The following is a 22989-nucleotide window of genomic DNA, read 5'->3' as shown; positions in this document are numbered from 1 at the left end:
CCCCTTCTTCAAAATAGATGTGGCAAATGCGGGATGATCTCCTACCATAAGATCGCATCAAAGAAATTCAAGAGGAATTGACGGGATTCTTTCTTGACCACGTCATCAATAAAGCCGAAGAATACCATCTGGAAGCTGAGTTTATATATAATTAAGGGATTATATTGTAAGAGATCTTAATATTGTATATATGTAGCCAGTAGCGCCGGATAGATATACGAAAACTTGTTGTTCGACTAATCTCTAGGAGAAGGGGAGGTCGATATCACTTCTCTCTGTATGAATATGTTCATGACGAACTTCTGTACTTAATGGTTTCCTTCATTTGCTTACTAGATAGCGTGTCGAGAGCCTCTCTATACGTATAGTACATAGCGTCGCCCAAGCACGAAGATAAGAAAGGACATTTCTCTCTATTAATTAATTAGCTACCTAACACAATATATGAAACCTCCCAAAATTAACCATACAAATTAAACCCCCCAAAACCGCCAACCCCCGCCCCCCCTTTTCAGAAAAACAAAACAAAATCTCTAGCCCCTGAAATGCCGACGCGTGGTAGCTTATTGGTCCCGGTTCGTGCTACCAACCGGGGCCAAAGACCCTCCTGCCTGGGCTTGCCGCAGCGGCCACGTGAAAGCCCATTTGTTCCCGTTGGTGTAAGAAACGGGACTGAAGGTGTAGGCCTTTAGTAACGATCCTTTCGTTCCAGTTCCCCAACCGGGACAAATGACCGTTTTTTTACTAGTGATCCAAATGCCTGTTATGCAGTTGCGCATTGTGAGTGGAGAATTGGAGAACCCCAAAGCTATTACTTAATAGTAACTTCTGCTCCTGATACTCGAGTGGTTGAGCCTGATGCCTCCCACATCCCCTCCCATCTCCATCCCCACTGCAGCCCGCCTCCACTGAGCTAATTTCCCTCCTACGCTGGATTTGGGCTGCCACTGCTGGTTGTCGCCTTTGCGGATAGTGTGAGCTGGGATGGGGACGGGCCAAGAAAGAGCAGGGGATGGGGCGTCAGACCAAGGGAAGAGGGAGAGGGGAGGAGCGCCGGTGGAGATTTGGGCGGGCCATGGAGTTCATGGGAGGAGGACATGGAGAGGAGGGTCGTGGCGGCCATGGGAGGAGTAGAGCGAGTTGTGGCGGAGGGGCTATAGGTGCCGGAGAACAAGGAGGAGGAGGGTCGGGGAGGGAAGGTTGCCTATGCCGCCTCCTCTTTTCGTGGTCGCAGCGGGGAGGATTGCTTCTATTCGTAGTCAAAGCATTATATTTTTGCCGGACTTGGTGAGTTCCACGCAAATCGGAGTGGTGGGCTTTGCATCACAGGAGGGAAGGATGTGTGTGAGCGATTTTAGTGATGTATTCGTTCTATTTTCTTTTGTTGTTTCCGTGCACATCCAAAACAGCCCAATTGGGAGTTGGGGAATAACAAAATTCAATTTGGACCCCAATAGAGACATCCAAAGGGCATCTTAGAAAAATCTCTCATAGCCTCTAAACTATCAAAGTGTCAAGCTCATAATCATAGAATTCTTTGCTACTGACCTACTAAAGAATCCATGAATTCATGCTAGTGCTACCACACAAGTGATTTACTTATTCTTAGTACAATTACCCAATCTTATTGTTGTATTTAATTGGAAATAACAGCCCATTCCAACACCAAGTGGAATAATCTCTTCCAATAGTTTGATGGTTGAAGTTCTCCTTGGAGGAAATAAATTTAATCCCAAAGCTACGGATTTGAGGCTTGCGATTCTTGTAGAGCTAGATAGGGGTTGGGTGAGAATTGACGCAATCCCTAGATCAAAACTGGTTGTTTGGAATAAAAATAATGAATCTATTATATAAATTTATCTATGAATGTTGGCAACACGAATTGTATAGAAATGACGAAACCTAATAATTTTTTACCTTGCAAATCCCAAAACTGCTCGGAGGGAGTACTAGTTCGTGATGTTTTTTTTTTGCAAAGTATTATCGTAATGTTGGTGTCAAGCAGAGATTAGTATGTACAATGCAACATGACAATTGGACCTGACTACATTGGTTCTACTTAGGTTGCTGATGGATGAGACATTTTTTGTTGCGCTTTATTTTCCATCAACTTCATGTTCTTTTGGCCGAGTGCACCGTCTTAATGAAGAGGTTAGAGGTTCAATACAATGTTTTCCTCTGAGAAAGAGAAGGCTGTAGAATTCGTCGTTTATTTAGAGATTTCATAGCCTCTGATCTACCAGAGGACCAAGCTTATAAATAAGGGATACTTATCTATTCACCTACTGGATGTACGTAAGTTTATGACAATGCTATGACTCACATTCATTATAAAGAGCACGATAGGCTTTTCTAAGCAAAAGGTCGATATCATATTCCTCGTTTACTTCTATCTTTGCCAATCTTATTCTTGTTTTGTTTTTTCTTAGCACAAAAATGATTTGGGTTTGATAGCATGGGCATAGAGGGCACGGGGAATCATCCATCGATGCTCAAAGTTAAAGCATGCACTTGTCTGTTTTAGACCTCTCCATCGAAACAAGAAGGGACTGCTCGGTGAAATTTTCACCATCCACTAGCTGATGTGTCCTCATGCATTAGACATTATGTAGGCCACGCTCTCACATCATATGCCCAATGGAGGAAAGAGTAGGGCAATCAACTTATTTGAATATGTACATCGTGTGCATTGGGACGAGACACTACGACGTCGTTCATTCCCAACGTCAGATAGGACGCTGCCAGGAAGAGCAGGGGTAGTAGATGGGTTTGTCACTCTTGTAGTAATCCATCAACAGGACGAGATAGGACAACTCTGGTGCAAAGTCACTGCAATGTGTAAAGTCACTGTTTGGTTTCGATTTCCAGTGCAGATGCGACGCGAACCATTTTTTCTCCGTTTGGTTTCGAAAAACAAACCTGTGGCAAGTGGCAACACGACTCGCATAGTCGCATGCACCCGTAATCCCCGCTCTTTCCGGCTCGACCTAGTATTCGCATTCACGAAGGAGAACAACACCGAGGAAGTTGACCAGCCCGCCGACGACCATATGCCTGCACATGGCGTCATATCAAACCCGCATGCACCTGACGCAGGCGGCCCAAACCAGTCTCATACTTCTGTGCTTACACCCCCACGAGCCGGGAATGAGGAAGATGTTTTTTTAAAGAAAAGGCAGACCATTGTCTACCTTATGCATTCAAAACGGGCAAGAGCGCAGGTGACCAGAGGTCAATTACATGAGTTTGAGTTTTATGGAAACAAATAGGTTCCAAGGAGAGCTACAGGAAGAGGGGGTGGAGAAGGAGAGGGGGGTTACAGAAGATTGGGAAATCAACTACAAAAGCGTATTAGCCCATGAAAGAAGCCTCTCCTTGCCCAACTGTGGCTTAGCTCTATGGCTCCAAAGAAGATGTTGGGGAAGTGACCTCCCCGGTTCAACAGACGGAAGGGCCATTCCTTCCGACGCCTCCCTCCACCACGGCCGATCTGACCTCAAAGGCTACGCCATCCACCAAACTCATCATCAGCGTGGCTCCACTTCGACCGCTAGTGGTTCCCAGCACCTCGACTGGTCCCGACATGGTGCAGGGGTGCCAAGACGAGATGCCTGTGACACATTCTGAGGCTGCGTCTACCCTGCATCACCGGGCTGTCAGGAAATCCTGGCAAAACCCCTTTCTGATGGAGCTGCAGAAGGACGCCCTCAAGTCCGTGAAGGAATGCACCGATGGATTGAACAAAGGCATGAAGGATGCCGACGGCAAGTGGGCGGTGACATAGGTGCATGTAAATCGTATGCACTGAAGCAAGACACTATGATACCTTCCATTCCCAACAAAAGGCGGCATGCTACCAGGAAGAGCAGGAGTAGTAGCTCGATGCATCGCCCTGGTAGCCAGTGAAGAGGAGGAGGTAGAACTCTCAAAACGGGTCCTCTGAGTCCGAAGTTACTATAATGTAGTCAGATGGAGCTAATGAGCATCTCAAATTCCAGTGTAGATGTGATGGAGCCTTTCTTTTTCCTGGTATTATCATGATGTCCTTTTTAATTAAGGAACAACCAGGATTTTGCTAAATGTTCTCTTCGTAATATTTGTTCTTGTGGAAGTTTGGATGATCGCATTCCATTTGGAAAACCATGTAGAGGAGACTTCCATGCGCTTCTAAAACGTGTGCATGTGGTGTGTGCTTTGGTTTTGTTGGACCGGGTATATGCTCCTAGTAGGTCATGCGGGCGGAGCGGATCGATGGTGATCCCGGTTCTAGATGGTGTGGAGTGATGGTGTTCACCATTATGAGTTTCTAGGTCTGAGTGGTGGCTTCGGCTTATTATGTATGTTTTTGTCGGATTTTTGTTAAATAATTTCATAAAGATGCATGTGTGCATCTATTGATGCAGAGACCGGCAGTTTCAACCTCCTTTTCAGAAAAAGGCGGCACTCATGTGAGCCGGGGTAGCACTAGTGTGTGCAATGCAACATGACATTTGGATCAGGCAACATTGGTTCTGCTTAACTTGCTTTTTCTCCATGATGAATCATTACTGTTAGGATTTATTTTCATGAACTTTGAAACGATAATATGTTGTTGCGTGAGCTATCTGCATCATCTCAATGTGGTTCGACAAAGTTCTTGTTTCTCAAAAAGAAGTTCAATAAATTCGACATGTGTTTAAAGCTTAAGCCCTCATAGCCTATGACCAAGTCCTTCATTAAAGGCCCCTTATCTATTCACCTACCGGAGGATACATACATCATGCCAATGCTACGCTCAAGTCCTTTATAAATAAAGAGCAAACTGGTTTTCCTGAGCAAAATAAGAATGGCATGTTCCTCGTTTTCACTTCTTTGTCTTAGAATTATTACCCAGTCTTATTAGCTTCTGCCTCATTTGTTGTCTGTCCACTTAAAAGGATTTGAGTTTTTTTTTTTGCCAGAAAAGAACAAAGGATTTGAGTTTGATAGCATGGGTATAGAAGGCACCGGGAATTATCAATCAACCGTCAGAACTAAAGCATACACGTCTTATTCTGATGCCGCTCCATTGCATCCAGCTTCCATCTCGGGAGGTCTACACCGGCCGCCGCCGCCGCCGCCTCGTCAACGTCTCCTTCCCCTCGCCGCCGCCGGAGTGCGCCCGCCGGGCGAAGCCCGTGCGGCGCGGGCGGCAGCGGGGCACTCCCTCCTTCCTCGGGTCCTCATGGCGGCGGCGCGGGTCGTCTGCTCGGGGACAAGGGGTGTCTTGTCCGGTTGGTCTCTCGGAGGTGGGGACGGCTAGATCCGGCGGCGACTGGGCTAGGAGGAGTTGGCGCGGTGCGGCGGCGCTGGTGGCGGGGTTTCGGTCGGGGTCGTCTTCGATTTTGATCGGGATCTCCATCGGGGGTGTCGCACGGCGGTGGGACCTGATCGGCGGCGACTTCATCGGTTCGGCGGAGAGCTCCGTTCCAGCCAACCGCGAGATCAGGATGTCGTGGCTTCCGGTGAAAATCACGCCTGACTGCGGTCATGGCGGGCGATGGCGGCGTCTCGGACGTCGTTTCCTTCTCGAGACATCGTTGTTGCAGGTCACGTCAACCTGATCGGAAGGTTCCGAAGGAAATCCTAGATCTAGATCTACCGGATCAGACGATGGCGACATGTCGATGTCGTTCTCCCTCCTGGGGGGGCATCATTTTGGAGCAAGTGTTGGCTGGAGGGGACAAGCGGAGGAGCGGCGTGGTATCTGACACGTCGACAACGGCAGGTCTCAGCGGCATGGAGCAGCGGGGTCTCGCCGGTGGGCGTATGATGATGGACGAGCGCAGGATGGCGGCGTTGTCTGGCGTCGTGGTGGCGTCGACGACAGCTAGACCGGGCAAGGTACATGCAATAGTATAGCACTAAAGATGGATTGGTGCCAGGTGGCTGCGGCGGCCTCATACCCGGCAGGCGTCCAGGTTGAGGAGTGCGCCGGACTAGTGGGTGCTCCATACCCGGCAGTCGTCCTGATTGAGACCTCAGGTCTTACATGTTAGGTTTGGCTGCAAGGTCTGTTTTGGTATTAGGCCCAGACTATCAGCATCCCTTCATCAACTAGATAGGAGTAGCGACAAATGTTGCCTAGACAGTAGCTTTAATCTTACTTTTGTATGACTTTATAAGGTCTTGTGTGAATAATTAATAAAATGGTTGTATACATCGTCCAGATGCAGAGGCCGAAAGTCCTCCTCCATTTCTAAAAGAATCCAGTTTTGTCTGCTAGCTTGGGTGCTTTCCTTACGGTAGCCTTACGGTATCTGAATGCCACGTTCTCATGGCATACAGCATATCAAAGAATCAGTAGCTTCAACTACTGCTTTGAGCATTTGACTACGTACATAGTGTGCGGTGGAACGAGACACCACAAGGCCTTCCACTCCAGTGTTCAAGCATTAGGCGGCGCGCTGCCAGGAAGAGTAGAAGGTAGAAGAATTCTAGACAAAAGAAACTGCAATCAGTGGTTTGTCGTTTGAGGGAGAGCGCGGTTTGGCTTGGTTGTGTGGGTCTCGGTTTTGATGCAGATCCGATGTGAGTTTTTTTTTCCTTTTGTCGGTTAACAAACCTTGTGGTATACGATGAGGAGAGAATTTTGTTAGTGGCGACGGCAAATTTGACAATTTTGATATCTGGACGCAATCAATTTACAAAATAAATTGCCTCTAAAACTATTTCACACGGCTGACCTTTTTGAGTGGCACCTGACACACAGGCGAAGCATCCTACGGTGCAGCGTCTAGCTCTGGGGCGTTGCACCTCTATCGAGCGTGGCAGGCGCGGGGCCCGCACCCAGCAGTGCAGCGCCTACGGGCTAGGCGCCACACATGTAATGTGCAACCCTTAGCCCTTAGGCGTTGCACTCTGACTTAAAGGCAGTCGCCCGCTCTCCCTCCCCCACCCCACCCCATTCGTTCCAGTTAGAAGTTACAGAAGCAGCGTCGCCGGTGGCTTCCTCCTCTCCCCCTCTCAACCCCCTCTCCCAAATCCTTCAGATCTGATGATTTGGTCAGTGGATTTCTTCACCAATCCATTCTAGAAGGTACTCTCCCCCGATCCCCTTCTTTCTATCCATAGAATGTATGCTACTTTGAAGATTTGGGGAACCCTTGCTTGATTTGATTAGATTAGAATCTTGCATGTATTAGAATCTTGCGTGTATTAGATACCTAATCTTGCAACCCTAGTTTAGTTTATTTTAGTGAAAATATATAGTTTGGATACATAGGTTGACATGTTATTTATATGGAGAAGATATTTGTATTGAATCTTGCATGAAGTAGGCCTAGTTTAGTTTATTTGTATTCAAATTATATTCGTATTGACAAGAATGCTTTGGATACATATGCTTTGAATCTTGCATATAGTAGGCCTACTTTAGTTTATTTGTATTGAAAAGATAATCGTGTTGACAAGAATGCTTTGTTTGAAATTGTTGGGATGGTTTGGCTTCTCGATGATCACTGGGACCATCAACACCGGTCGTATGCTATGTCGGTGCAACAGCGAGTAATAATGAAAGAAAGTGGCCGATATTATGAATTTCGTGTTTATTTCAGACACAAACGCCCCATATGTAATTTTCTGATTTGCTTGTTTGTAGGAGCTTCAACCTCTGAAGATTCGGTCTCACGGGGTCAACCTTGGGGGGATGCGCTATGATGAGCGATGCACACCATATGTAAGGGAGACAGGACTACTCCCTTTCATTCTGTTGGTTAGCCGGTCGACGCCACCCCTCAATGCTGCAGCAATCACCGCACTTACTGATCGTTGGAGGCCGGAGACACACAGTTTCCATCTTCGGACCGGGGAGATGACCGTGACGCTCCAGGATATTGCTATGATCGCCGGTCTTCCTATCGAGGGGAATCCTCTATATGTATGAGCACATATTCTGATGAGTGGCGCGAGCAGATGCACGCCCTTATTGGTATGGTTCCTCCAGAGCCTCGGGAACCAGAAGAAGAAGACAAGAAAAAGGAAAGAGTCGCAGTCGGTGCCCCTTTCGTCTGGATTGCATGGAACTTTGGTACTTGCCCTGAGGAAGCTAATGAGGATGAGGTCAAGACATATGCTCGTGTCTACATGTGGTACGTTATATCCAGGACTATGTTTGTTGATGGCATAGGAAAGAATGCTCCATGGATGTGGCTGAAGACGTTGACCGTCTTCGATAGCAAATGGAGTTGGGGTTCGGCGACACTAGCTTACTTGTATAGACAGGTAGAAAGTTGTTTATTTTTCACTTCATTGCTACATTATCAATGCGATCTTCATGTTAATTCAACCATGTTCTCTTTTATGTGTAGTTGGATGACGCCTGTTGTAGGAAATCTGGAGGTATTGGTGGTTGTATGCTCGCACTTTCTATATGGAGCTGGGAGCGATTGCCGGTTAGACGACCGAAGACCATGAAGTACGAGGATTGGGACGACAAAGACGACCCACTACGGCTCCCCACTTGGGCTTACAAGTGGGATGTGGTAAATGAGACGACGGATGATCCCTCGGTCATGTACAAGTTGTACAAGAGCGAGCTGGAGATGATTACGGCCGAGCAGGTGACTCGACATTGTATAAGTGATTATCATGCTTCTATCGTAACTGGAAATCAATTTTGCATTCTATGCTATGTCGCGGGTGGAATGAGAGCCGTATGGAAGAGGGGGTACTTTTGGTAACCCTAGAGAGTTCGTGCTGAATCCGATGTGCACTAAGGATAGGGATTTTTGGCATATGAGGTGCCCACTCATATGCAACTAGGCGGTTGAGCTTCACCTGCCACATCGGGTGTACCGTCAGTTTGGTTTGTTCCAGCCACACCTGCCAGAGTGGGAGGACACAGACAAGTTGCTACACGCGTAAGATATAATTAACCTTGAGCACTTAGCAGCTTCTCGTCGGTTTCGATGGTGCTAATATTTTGTTTCTAACTTGCAGGTTGGATAGGAGAAAGTAGCGGAAGGTCAAGGATTGGGACAGGCATCACAGGAAGTATATCATACAGTTCGCACTTAGTGTCAAGAAAGCTATGGCTGGAAAACGAGCCCAACTTCGTGAGCACTGTCATATCGCCTTCAACAACTATCTCACATGGTTTCTTGCAAGTACCGGTGTGGAGGTATGCAAGCCGGCGTATGCTGAGGAGATTTTGGAAGATCCCGTTGTCTTCGATGAGCTAACCCAGCACTAGTACAATAAATCAGTCAGGGAAGGCACCTCAGTCCCTTCAGCTCCAATGATGAATTTTGTGGTATTTCCCCTTTTTGCTTTCCCATTCACACTATTCGCATCTTCGCTTGCCTAACACGTTAATGCTGTTTCTGTTCATAGCGTACCCAAATCAAAATAGCAGCTGATGAGACCGAGACTATTCTGGAGACAACCCAGGTTGGCAAAAACGATGGGGAAGGTGCACTTCGAGCATTCATTAAGGTTCACATCTCCTTCAATTGTCCATATAACATGTGTTGCTACATTCGATATCTCATTCACTTGTACAAGTTGCAGCGTGATAGGTCTCCAATGTATCTATAATTTTTGATTGTTCCATGCTATTATATATTCTGTTTTGGAAGTTAATGGGCTTTATTTTACACTTTTATATTATTTTTGGCACTAACCTATTAACCTAAGGCCCAGTGCAAATTGCTGTTTTTTTGCCTATATCAGTGTTTCGCAGAAAAGGAATATCAAACGAAATAAAACCTTCGGGAGAGTTATTTTTGGAACAAACATGATCCAGAGGACTTGGAGTGGACGTCAAGAAACAATCGAGGAGGCCACGAGGCAGGGGGCGCGCCCTCCACCCTCGTGGGCCCCTCGTTGCTCCACCGACCTACTTCTTCCTCGTATATATATTCATATACCCTGAAAACATCCAGGAGCACCACGAAACCCTATTTCCACCGCTGCAACCTTCTGTACCCAAGAGATCCCATCTTGGGGCCTTTTCCAGAGCTCCGCTAGAGGGGGCAACGATCACGGAGGGCCTCTACATAAACTCCATGGCATCTCCGGTGATGTGTCAGTAGTTTACTTCAGACCTTCGGGTCCATAGCTAGTAGCTAGATGGCTTCTTCTCTCTCTTTGGATCTCAATACAATGTTCTCCTCGATCTTCTTGGAGATCTATTCGATGTAACTCTTTTTGCGGTGTGTTTGTCGAGATCCGATGAATTGTGGGTTTATGATCATGTCTATCTATGAACAATATTTGAATCTTCTCTGAATTCTTTTATGCATGATTGGTTATCTTTGCAAGTCTCTTTGAATTATCAGTTTGGTTTGGTCTACTAGATTAATCTTTTTTGCAATGGGAAAAGTGCTTAGCTTTGGGTTCAATCTTGTGGTGCTCGATCACAGTGACAGAAAGGGAAACGACACGTACTGTATTGTTGCCATCGAGGATAAAAAGATGGGGTTTATATCATATTGCTTGAGTTTATCCCTCTACATCATGTCATCTTACCTAACGCGTTACTCTGTTCTTATGAACTTAATACTCTAGATGCTTGCTGGATAGCGGTCGATGTATGGAGTAGTAGTAGTAGATGCAGGCAGGAGTCAGTCTACTTGTCACAGACGTGATGCCTATATTCATGATCATGCCTAGATATTCTCATAACTATTCTCAATTCTATCAATTGCTCGACAGTAATTCGTTCACCCACTGTAATACTTATGCTATCTTGAGAGAAGCCACTAGTGAAACCTATGGCCCCTGGGTCTCTTCTCCATCATATAAGTTTCCAATCTATTTTACTTTGCAATTTTTACTTTCAATCTATATACCAAAAATATTTATCTTATCATTGTCATATCTATCAGATCTCATTCTCTTAAGTGACTGTGAAGGGATTGACAACCCCTTTATCGCGTTGGTTGCGAGTTTCTTATTTGTTTGTGTTGGTACGAGGGACTTGCGTGTGGCCTCCTACTGGATTGATACCTTGGTTCTGAAAAACTGAGGGAAATACTTACGCTACTTTGCTGCATCACCATTTCCTCTTCGAGGGAAAATCAACGCAGTGCTCAAGAGGTAGCAAGAAGGATTTCTGGCGCCGTTGCCGGGGAGTCTACGCACAAGTCAAGACATACCAAGTACCCATCACAAACTCTTATCCCTCGCATTACATTATTTGCCATTTGCCTCTCGTTTTCCTCTCCCCCACTTCACCCTTGCCGTTTTATTCGCCCTCTTTCTCCGTTCCCCCTCTCTTTTCTAGTTTGCCTTTTCTTTTGCTTGCTTCGTCGTTATGGCTAGTCCTTTATCTACTCCTTTGTCTCCCGAGAATGAGGTCCATAATTTTAAACAAAGGGAGGGAGAAAATCTAAAAGATACTTGGTACAGAATTTGCAATGCGCAAAATAGATCTACTAGGAAGCAATCTAGTTCCGTTCTTCTTCCAATTTTTATGTAGGCATCATTCCTTGGAATATATATATTCTTGATACCATTACCGAAGGAAATTTCTTGGGTAGCCACACTTTTGATTCTTATAATGCTATGATAGATTTGTTTGGCACACCACCTCTCTTGGTTAATGGAACTATGTTAACTTTGGAACACATTACGCAAAGGCTCGATATTATTGAAAATAAAGTTGCCACTTTTGAATTGATTGAGAATTTGGATAAAAAGATCCACAATCAAATTACCCAATATGGATCTAAGGTAGGTGTCATTTTGAAATTCTTTAAAGAAAAAGAACCCGTAGTGAATGAAAGAATAGACCAAGATTCCGATAGAATTGACAAACTTGAGAGTATTATCACCAATTTATGGTCCGCTTTTTCTGCCGTTAGGAGAACTTCAACTCCCCCTACCAAAGTTGCCAAACTAATGTATGTTCCTAAGAATAAGGGTGAAACTTCTAGTAAGGAAAATGCGGATCTTAAATCCACAAGCGTTCACCCCAACTTTCTCGCTATCATTAAGGAACCTTTTGCTACAAATGATTTTCTTGATTTATTGCCTAGGAGTTTGATCATTAATAAAAAGGAAATTCCAAAAGGGTATAAGTGTTCTATTGAAGAATTGCCTACCAAAGATGGCAATACCTAGATCTATCCTTGCTTTTATGCCTAGCTAGGGGCGTTAAACGATAGCGCTTGTTAGGAGGCGACCCAATTTTATTTTTGTTCCTTGATTTTTGACTATGTTTAGTAATAAATAATTCATCTAGCCTCTGTTTAGATGTGGTTTTATGCTTTTAATAAGTGTTTGTGCCAAGTAGAACCTTTGGGAAGACTTGGGGAAAGTCTTTGTGATCTTGCTGTAAAAAATAGAAACTTTAGCACTCACGAGAATTGCTTCCATTTTTTATTGAACAGTGATATTTAGTTAATTATTTTTGCAGATGATTAATAGATAAATTACTCACGTCCAGCAATTTATATTAGAACATTTCAGGTTCCAGAAGTAGTCGAAACCTACAGATTACTACAGACTGTTCTGTTTTTGACAGATTCTGTTTTTCGTGTGTTGTTTTCTTATTTTGATGAATCTATGGCTAGTAATAGAGTTTATGAACAATAGAGAAGTTGGAATAAAGTATCTTTAATACCAATATCAATAAATAATGAGTTCATTACAGTACCTTGAAGTGGTAGTTTTTTTCTTTTACTAACAGAGCTCATGAGATTTTCTATTTGAGTTTTGTGTTGTGAAGTTTTCAAGTTTTGGGTGAGGATTTAATGGATTATGGAACAAGGAGTGACAAGAGCCTAAGCTTGGGGATGCCCAAGGCCCCCAAGGTAAAATCCAAGGACAACCAAAGGCCTAAGCTTGGGGATGCCCCGGAAGGCATCCCGTCTTTTGTCTTCGTCCATCGGTAACTTTACTTGGAGCTATATTTTTATTCACCACATGATATGTGTTTTTCTTGGGGTGTCTTGTATGATTGGAGTCTTTGCTTTTTAGTTTACCACAATCACCCTTGCTGTACACACCTTTTGGGAGAGACACACATAAATTGGAATTTGTTAGAATACTCTATGTGCTTCACTTATATTTTTTGAGCTAGATAATTTTGCTCCAGTGCTTCACTTATATCTTTTTAGAGCACGGTGTTGGTTCTATTTTATAGAAATAATTGATCTCTCATGCTTCACTTATATTATTTTGAGAGTCCTTTAGAAAAGCATGGTAATTTGCTTTGGGTATGAATTTAGTCCTAATACAATAGGCATCCAAGATCGGTATAATAAAAACTATCATACAAAAAGTGCATGGGATATTATGAGAAGGTTGATACTTGATAATTGTTTTGAGAGATGAAGATGGTGATATTAGAGTCATGCTAGTTGAGTAGTTGTGGATTTGAGAAATACTTGTGTTAAAGTTTGTGATTCCCGTAGCAGGCTCGTATGGTGAACCGTTATGTGATGAAGTCGGTGCATGATTTATTTATTGATTGTCTTCCTTATGAGTGGCGGTCGGGGACGAGCGATGGTCTTTTCCTACCAATCTATCCCCCTAGGAGCATGCGCGTAGTACATTGTTTTGATAACTAATAGGTTTTTGCAATAAGTATGTGCGCTCTTTATGACTAATGTTGAGTCCATGGATTATACGCACTCTCACCCTTCCACCATTGCTAGCCTCTCTAATACCGCGCACCTTTCTCCCGTATCACACCCACCATATAACTTCCTCAAAACATCCACCATACCTACCTATTATGGCATTTCCATAGCCATTCCGAGATATATTTCCATGCAACGTTCCACCGTTCCGTTATTATGACACGCTTCATCATTGTCATCTTGCTTTGCATGATCACGTAGTTGGCATCGTATTTGTGGCAAAGCCACCGTTCATAATTCTTTCATACATGTCACTCTTGATTCATTGCGTATCCCGGTACTCCGCCGGAGGCATTCACATAGAGTCATATTTTGTTCTAAGTATTGAGTTGTAAGTAAATAAAGTGTGATGATCATCATTATTAGAGCATTGTCCCAAGTGAGGAAAGGATGATGGAGACTATGATTCCCCCACAAGTCGGGATGAGACTCCGGACGAAAAATAAAAAAAATAAAAAAAATGAAAAGAGGCCAAAAGAAAAAAGAGATAAAGAAGGCCCAAATAAAAAAATGAGAGAAAAAGAGAGAAGGGACAATGTTACTGTCCTTTTACCACACTTGTGCTTCAAAGTAGCACCAAGATCTTCATGATAGAGAGTCTCCTATGTTGTCACGTTCATATACTAGTGGGAATTTCACATTATAGAACTTGGCTTGTATATTCCAATGATGGGCTTCCTCAAAATTCCCTAGGTCTTCATGAGCAAGCAAGTTGGGTGCACACCCACTTAGTTTCTTTTGTTGATCTTTCATACACTTATAGCTCTAGTGCATCCGTTGCATGGGAATCCCTACTCAATCACATTGATATCTATTAATGGGCATCTCCATAGCCCATTGATACGCCTAGTTGATGTGAGACTATCTTCTCCTTTTTTGTCTTCTCCACAACCACCATTCTATTCCACCTATAGTGTTATATCCATGGCTCACACTCATATATTGCGTGAAGATTGAAAATTTTTGAGAACATCAAAACTATGAAACAATTGCTTGGCTTGTCGTCGGGGTTGTGCATGATTTAAATATTTTGTGTGGTGAAGATAGAGCATAGCGAGACTATATGATTTTGTAGGGATAACTTTCTTTGGCCATGTCATTTTGAGAAGACATGATTGCTTAGTTGTTATGCTTGAAGTATTACTATCTTTATGTCAATATTAAGTTTTATCTTGAATCTTACGGATCTGAATATTCATGCCACAATAAAGAGATTTACATTGAGAATATGCTAGAAAGCATTCCACATCAAAAATTCTGTTTATATCATTTACCTACTCGAGGACGAGCAGGAATTAAGCTTGGGGATGCTGATACGTCTCCAACGTAACTATAATTTTCGATTGTTCCATGCTATTATATATTCTGTTTTGGATGTAAATGGGCTTTATTTTACACTTTTATATTATTTTTGGGACTAACCTATTAACCCAAGGCCCAATGCAAATTGTTGCTTTTTCTGCCTATTTCAGTGTTTGGCAAAAAAGGAATATCAAACGGAATCCAAACGGAATGAAACATTCGGGAGAGTTATTTTTGGAACAAACGTGATCCAAGGGACTTGGAGTGGACGTCAAGAAACAATCGAGGAGGCCACGATGCAGGGGGCGCACCTACCCCCCTTCGGCGCGCCCTCCATGCTCGTGGGCCCCTCGTTGCTCCACCGACCTACTTCTTCCTCCTATATATATTCATATACCCCAAAAACATCCAGGAGCACCATGAAACCCTATTTCCACCGCCGCAACCTTCTGTACCCAAGAGATCCCATCTTGGGGCCTTTTCCGGAGCTCCGCCGGAGGGGGCAACGATCACGGAGGGCCTCTACATCAACTCCATGGCCTCTCCGGTGACGTGTGAGCAATTTACTTCAGACCTTCGGGTCCATAGCTAGTATCTAGATGACTTCTTCTCTCTCTTTGGATCCCAATACAATGTTCTCCTCGATCTTCTTGGAGATCTATTCGATGTAACTCTTTTTGCAGTGTGTTTGCCGAGATCCGATGAATTGTGGGTTTATGATCATGTCTATCTATGAACAATATTTGAATCTTCTCTGAATTCTTTAATGCATGATTGGTTATCTTTGCAAGTCTCTTCGAATTATCAGTTTGGTTTGGCCTACTAGATTGATCTTTCTTGCAATGGGAGAAGTGCTTAGCTTTGGGTTCAATCTTGCGGTGCTCGATCCCAGTGACAGAAAGGGAAACAACACGTATTGTATTGTTTCCATCGTGGATAAAAAGATGGGGTTTATATCATATTGCTTGAGTTTATCCCTCTACATCATGTCATCTTACCTAATGCGTTACTATGTTCTTATGAACTTAATACTCTAGATTCATGTTGGATAGCAGTCGATGTGTGGAGTAATAGTAGTAGATGCAGCCAGGAGTCGGTCTACTTGTCACGGACGTGATGCCTATATTGATGATCATGCCTAGATATTCTCATAACTATGCTCAATTCTATCAATTGCTCGACAGTAATTCGTTCACCCACCGTAATACTTATGCTATCTTGAGAGAAGACACTAGTGAAACCTATGGCCCCGGGTCTATTCTCCATCATATAAGTTTCCAACCTATTTTATTTTGCAATTTTTACTTTCAATCAATATACCAAAAATATTTATCTTATCATTATCATATCTATCAGATCTCACTCTTGTAAGTGACCGTGAAGGGATTGACAACCCCTTTATCGCGTTGGTTGCGAGGTTCTTATTTGTTTGTGTAGGTACGAGGGACTTGCGTGTGGCCTCCTACTGGATTGATACCTTGGTTCTCAAAAACCGAGGGAAATACTTGCGCTACTTTGCTGCATCACCCTTTCCTCTTCAAGGGAAAACCAACGCAGTGCTCAAGAGGTAGCACAGCGCCAGGGCCAAAGATTAGGGTGGCTATCGAGCATTGTCGGTTGTCATGACCCCGAGTATGTATCACCTCAACGGTCTAGGTCAGTGACACCATCAGATCCCACTTCTGGCCATGGTGCTCCTTTGGAGGATGGGGATGTGGGTGTGGTCACCCAAGAGGTATGGCAATAGCATATATTCAATTATTGATGCATTGCTAACTTTATCCTCACACACACTCTTTTCCATATTGTTTGTTTTTTGTAATAGGTTGCTGATGACATGACTTGGAAACTTATCAAGTTCGGTCAGCATACGAGTTAAAGCCTAGGAGGGGAATCAATAAATACACACCCGAAGACTTCACCCGAAGAGGCAAGAGGACGGTCGGCACCTTGCGGATGGCGGCTTTGGATGCCTATGTCGATGAGGTGGATGAACCGGAGCCGAAGCCGGAGTGGGTTGCTCGCCTAGGAAGGCGAAGAAGATAGCCAACAGGAGGGGGGACGAGCCAATAAGCGCAGAAGAAACTAGTCATCGTCCTCTATTTGTTATGTCGAACTTGTTATGTTGTTGCTAGCTCTTGAGCACTGCGTTGGTTTTCCCTTGAAGAGGAAAGGGTAATGCAGCAAAGTAGCGTAAGTATTTCCCTCAGTTTTCGAGAACCAAGGTATCAATCAAGTAGGAGACTACACGCAAGTCCTTCTTACCTACACAAACAAATAAAACCTCGCAACCAGAGCGATAGAGGGGTTTTCAAGCCCTTCACGGTTACTTACGAGAGTGAGATCTGATAGAGATAATAATAATAAGATAAATATTTTTGGTATTTTTATGATATAGATTGAAAGTAAAGATTGCAAAGTAAAATAGATTGGAAACTTATACGATAAAAGATAGACCCGGGGGCCATAGGTTTCACTAGTGGCTCCTCTCAAGATAGCATAAGTATTACGGTGGGTGAACAAATTACTGTCGGGAAGTTGATAGAAAAGTACATAATTATGACAATATCTAGGCATGATCATGTATATAGGCATCACGTCCGCGACAAGTAGACCAAAACGATTCTGCATCTACTACTATTACTCCACACATCGACCGCTATCCAGCATGCATCTAGAGTATTAAGTTCATAAGAACAGAGTAACCCATTAGGCTAGATGACATGATGTAGAGGGATAAACTCAAGCAATATGATATAAACCCCATATTTTTATCCTCGATGGCAACAATACAATACGTGCCTTGTTGCCCCTGCTGTCACTGGGAAAGGACACTGCAAGATTGAACCCAAAGCTAAGCACTTTTCCTATTGCAAGAAAGATCAATCTAGTAGGTCAAACCAAACTGATAATTCAAAGAGACTTGCAAAGATAACCAATCATACATAAAAGATTTTAGAGAAGAATCACATATGGTTCACCGATAAACTTGATCATAAACCCACAATTCATCGGATCTCGACAAACACACCGCAAAAAGAGTTACATCAAATAGATCTCCAAGAAGATCGAGGAGAACATTGTATTGAGATCCAAAGAGAGAGAAGAAGCCATCTAGCTACTAGCTATGGACCCGAAGGTCTGAAGTAAACTACTCACACATCACCGGAGAAGCCATGGAGTTGATGTAGAGGCCCTCCGTGATCGTTGCCCCCTCCGGCGGAGCTCCGGAAAAGGCCCCAAGATGGGATCTCTTGGGTACAGAAGGTTGCGGCGGTGGAAATAGGGTTTCGTGGTGCTCCTGGATGTTTCTGGGGTATATGAATATTTATAGAAGGAAGAAGTAGGTCAGTGGAGCAACGAGGGGCCCACGAGGGTGGAGGGCACGCCCAGGGGGGCAAGCGCGCCTCCCTGACTCGTGGCTCCCTCGTTTCTTTCTTGACATCCACTCCAAGTCCGCTAGATCACGTTTGTTCCAAAAATAACTCTCCCGAAGGTTTCATTCCGTTTGGATTCCGTTTGATATTCCTTTTTTGCGAAACACTGAAATAGGCAAAAAAAACAACAATTTGCATTGGGCCTTGGGTTAGTAGGTTAGTCCCAAAAATAATATAAAAGTGTATAAATAAGCCCATTAACATCCAAAATAGATAATATAATAGCATGGAACAATCAAAAATTATAGATACATTGGAGACGTATCAAGCATCCCCAAGCTTAATTCCTGCACGTCCTCGAGTAGGTAAATGAGAAAAACAGAATTTTTGATGTGGAATGCTACCTAGCATGATTCTCAATGTAATTTTGTTTATTGTGGCATGAATGTTCAGATCCGAAAGATTCAAGACAAAAGTTTAATGTTGACATAAAAATAATTATACTTCAAGTATACTAACTAAGCAATCATGTCTTCTCAAAATAACATGGCCAAAGAAAGTTATCCCTACTAAATCATATAGTCTGGCTATGCTCTATCTTCACCACACAAAATATTTAAATCATGCACAACCCCGATGACAAGCCAAGCAATTTTTTCATACTTTTGATGTTCTCAAATCGTTTCAATCTTCAGGCAATACACGAGCGTGAGCCATGGACATAGCACTATAGCTGGAATAGAATGGTGGTTGTGGAGAAGACAAAAAGGAGAAGATAGTCTCACATCAAGTAGGCTTATCAACGGGCTATGGAGATGCCCATCAATAGATATCAATGTGAGTGAGTAGGGATTGCCATGCAACGGATGCACTAGAGCTATAAGTGTATGAAAGATCAACAAAAGAAACTAAGTGGGTGTGCATCCAACTTGCTTGCTCACGAAGACCTAGGGCATTTTGAGGAAGCCCATCATTGGAATATACAAGCCAAGTTCTATAATGTGAAATTCCCACTAGTTTATGAAAGTAACAACATAGGAGTCTCTCTATCATGAAGATCATGGTGCTACTTTGAAGCACAAGTGTGGTAAAAGGATAGTAACATTGCCCCTTCTCTCTTTTTCTCTCATTATTTTTTATTTGGGCCTTTTCTCTTTTTTATGGCCTCTTTATTTATTTATTTTTCGTCCGGAGTCTCATCCCGACTTGTGGGGGAATCATAGTCTCCATCATCCTTTCCTCACTTGCGACAATGCTCTAATAATGATGATCATCACACTTTATTTATTTACAACTCAAAAATTACAACTCAATTTTTAGAACAAAATATGACTCTATGTGAATGCCTCCGGCGGTGTACCAGGATGTGGAATGACTCATGAGCCACATGTACATAACGCCGGAGCTTTAGCGCCGGTTCGTAAGGGCCTTTAGTGCCGGTTCCATAACCGGCACTAAAGGGTGGGCACTAAAGCCCCCCCCCCCTTTAGTACCGGTTCGGCACGAACCGGCGCTAAAGTGCCATCATGTGGCGTGAGCTCGCGCCCTGGTATGGGGGACCTTTAGTACCGGTTGGTGTTACCAACCGGTACTAAAGGTTTTTTTTTGATTTTTTTTGAAAATTTTGGAAATTTTTTTTATTTTTGATTTTTCTGAATTATTTGATGATTTAGTCTCTAATCACCTCTCTTAACTGCTCAACTGTGGATCACTCATTCCAAATCATCTAACTTCCCGACCGGTCACCCATCCCTCTCACTACTCTAGCCCGAGCACACTTAACTTTCCGGTTCTATTCTCCTTCGTTTCCGAGTCTGCACTTGTTGTTTTCCTAACAATAGTAAGATGTCAATCCTATTAACCCTCAGGAGTTTAGCTTGAGCATGAAGTCACACATTTCACCGTTTGAGTTTGAAACTATTATTCTAAAAAACAGTAATTATTTAGTAACACTAATATTTCTTGAATAAGTTTGACCATAGTTTGACCATAGTTTGACCAGATTTGACCAAAATTCAAAAAATTAAAATAATTATTTAGTAACACTAATATTCTTGAATAATTATGTAGTAACATTAATACTTCTTGAATAAGTAGTTTGACCAGATTTAACCAAATTTTTTTAAAAAAAACTGAAATTTGACCATATCTTTTTTTCCTTTTGGAATTTGAGGATTCTAAAAAATTCCAAACAGGTAGGTGGTCTCCATCGGATGCGGATTTTCGTGCTGAATTTTTTGATATATTATACTTTTTTTCGACATCATATGCAAAAGTTATAGCCGTTTTACATTTTCCCTACACTTTTTGCAAAACATGTCCAAATTGTAGTCTTCAAATTTTCCTAACTAGTAGATGTAGTAATATAACTACCTCTTGAAGGATTTTATTTTTTGAAGTTTTTATCATTTTCTTTTGATTTTTTCAGAACTGAAATGGCGACACATGGGGGGGGGGTAGAGTTTGGAAATTGCCCTATAGTGCCGGTTTGTGTCATGAACCGGTACTATAGGTCAGACCCCTTTATTACCGGTTCGTGCCACGAACCGGTACTAAAGGTTAGACCTTTAGTACCGGTTCGTGCCATGAACCGGTACTAAAGGTGATCGTGGGCCCCCGGCCTGACGCCAGCCTGCCACCACCCCTTTAGTACCGGTTCGTGCCACGAACCGCTACTAAAGGTTCAACACGAACCGACATTAATGCAAATCCTTTCGAACCGGCACTAATGGTACCATTAGTACCGGGCCAAAATCAAACCGGCACTAATGTGCTTCACGTTTGACCCTTTTTCTACTAGTGTGTATGAAAGAATTATGAACGGTGGCTTCGCCACAAAGCAATATGACAATGATGTAACATGTCATTACAAACGGAACGGTGGTAAGTTTCATGGAAATATATCTCGGAATGGCTATGGAAATGCCATAATAGGTAGGTATGGTGGCTGTTTTGAGGAAGGTCTATGGTGGGTTTATGGTACCGGCAAAAGTTGCACGGTACTATCGAGGCTAGCAATGGTGGAAGGGTGAGAGTGCGTATAATCCATGGACTCAACATTAGTCATAAAGAACTCACATACTTATTGCAAAAATTTATTAGTTATCAAAACAAAGTACTACGCACATGCTCCTAGGGGGATAGATTGGTAGGAAAATACCATCGCTTGTCCCCGACCGCCACTCATAAGGAAGACAGTCAATAAATAAATCATGCCCCGATTTCATCACATAACGGTTCACCATACGTGCATGCTACGGGAATCACCAACTTTAGAACAAGTATTTCTCAAATTCACAACTACTCAACTAGCATGACTCTAATATCACCATCTTTATATCTCAAAACAATCATCAAGTATCAAACTTCGCATAGTATTCAATGCACTTTTTATGATAGTTTTTATTATACCCATCTTGGATGCCTATCATATTAGGACTAATTTCATAACCATAGCAAATTACCATGCTGTTTTAAAGGACTCTCAAAATAATATAAGTGAAGCATGAGATATCAATAATTTCTATAAAATAAAACCACCACCGTTCTCTAAAAGATATAAGTGAAGCACTAGAGCAAAATTATCTAGCTCAAAAGATATAAGTGAAGCACATAGAGTATTCTAATAAATTCCGATTCATGTGTGTCTCTCCCAAAAGGTGTGTACAGTCAAAATAGAAAGTAAAGACTCAAATCATACAAGACGCTCCAAGCAAAACACATATCATGTGGTGAATAAAAATATAGCCTCAAGTAAAGTTACCGATGGAAGAAGACGAAAGAGGGGATGCCTTCCGGGGCATCCCCAAGCTTAGGCTTTTGGTTGTCCTTGAATTTTACCTTGAGGTGCCTTGGGAATCCCCAAGCTTAGGCTCTTTCCACTCCTGATTCCATAATCCATCAAATCTTTACCCAAAACATGAAAACTTCACAACACAAAACTTCAACAGAAAATCTCATGAGCTCCGTTACTATAAGAAAACAAACCACCACTTAAGGTACTGTAATGAACTAATTCTTTATTTATATTGGTGTTAAACCTAATGTATTCCAACTTCTTTATGGTTCATACCCTCCGATACTAGCCATAGATGCATCCAAATAAGCAAACAACACACGAAAAACAGAATCTGTCAAAAACAGAACAGTCTGTAGTAATCTTTAGGTTACGAATACTTATGTAACCCAAAAAATTCTGAAATAATTTGGTGGACGTGAGGAATTTGTCTATTAATCATCTACAAAAATAATCAACCTAGTCTCACTCTCCAGTAAAAAATGTTAGCAAATCTCGTGAGTGCTAAAGTTTCTGTTTTTTACAGCAAGATCGCAAAAACTTCCCCCAAGTCTTCCCAAAGGTTCTACTTGGCACAAACACTAATTAAAATCATAAAACCACATCTAAACAGAGGCTACATGAATTATTTATTGAATAACATCAAGTAAAAATATTGGGTTATCTCCCAACAAGCGCTATCATTTAACGCCCCTAGCTAGGCATTGATAATTTTAATGACGCTCACATGAAAGACAAGAATTGAAGCACAAAGAGAGCATCATAAAACATGTGACAAACACACTTAAGTCTAACATACTTCCTATGCATAGGTATTTTATAAGCAAACAAATTATCATAGAAAGCAAAAACTAGCATATGCAAGGAAGCGGAAAGAAACGATAGCAATCTCAACATAACGACAGGT

The sequence above is a fragment of the Triticum aestivum genome, chromosome 4A (genome assembly GCF_018294505.1).
Source record: "Triticum aestivum cultivar Chinese Spring chromosome 4A, IWGSC CS RefSeq v2.1, whole genome shotgun sequence".
Classification (NCBI taxonomy): domain Eukaryota; kingdom Viridiplantae; phylum Streptophyta; class Magnoliopsida; order Poales; family Poaceae; genus Triticum; species Triticum aestivum.
The sequence above is the reverse complement of the archived record's forward strand: the minus strand, read 5'-3'. Positions refer to the sequence as shown.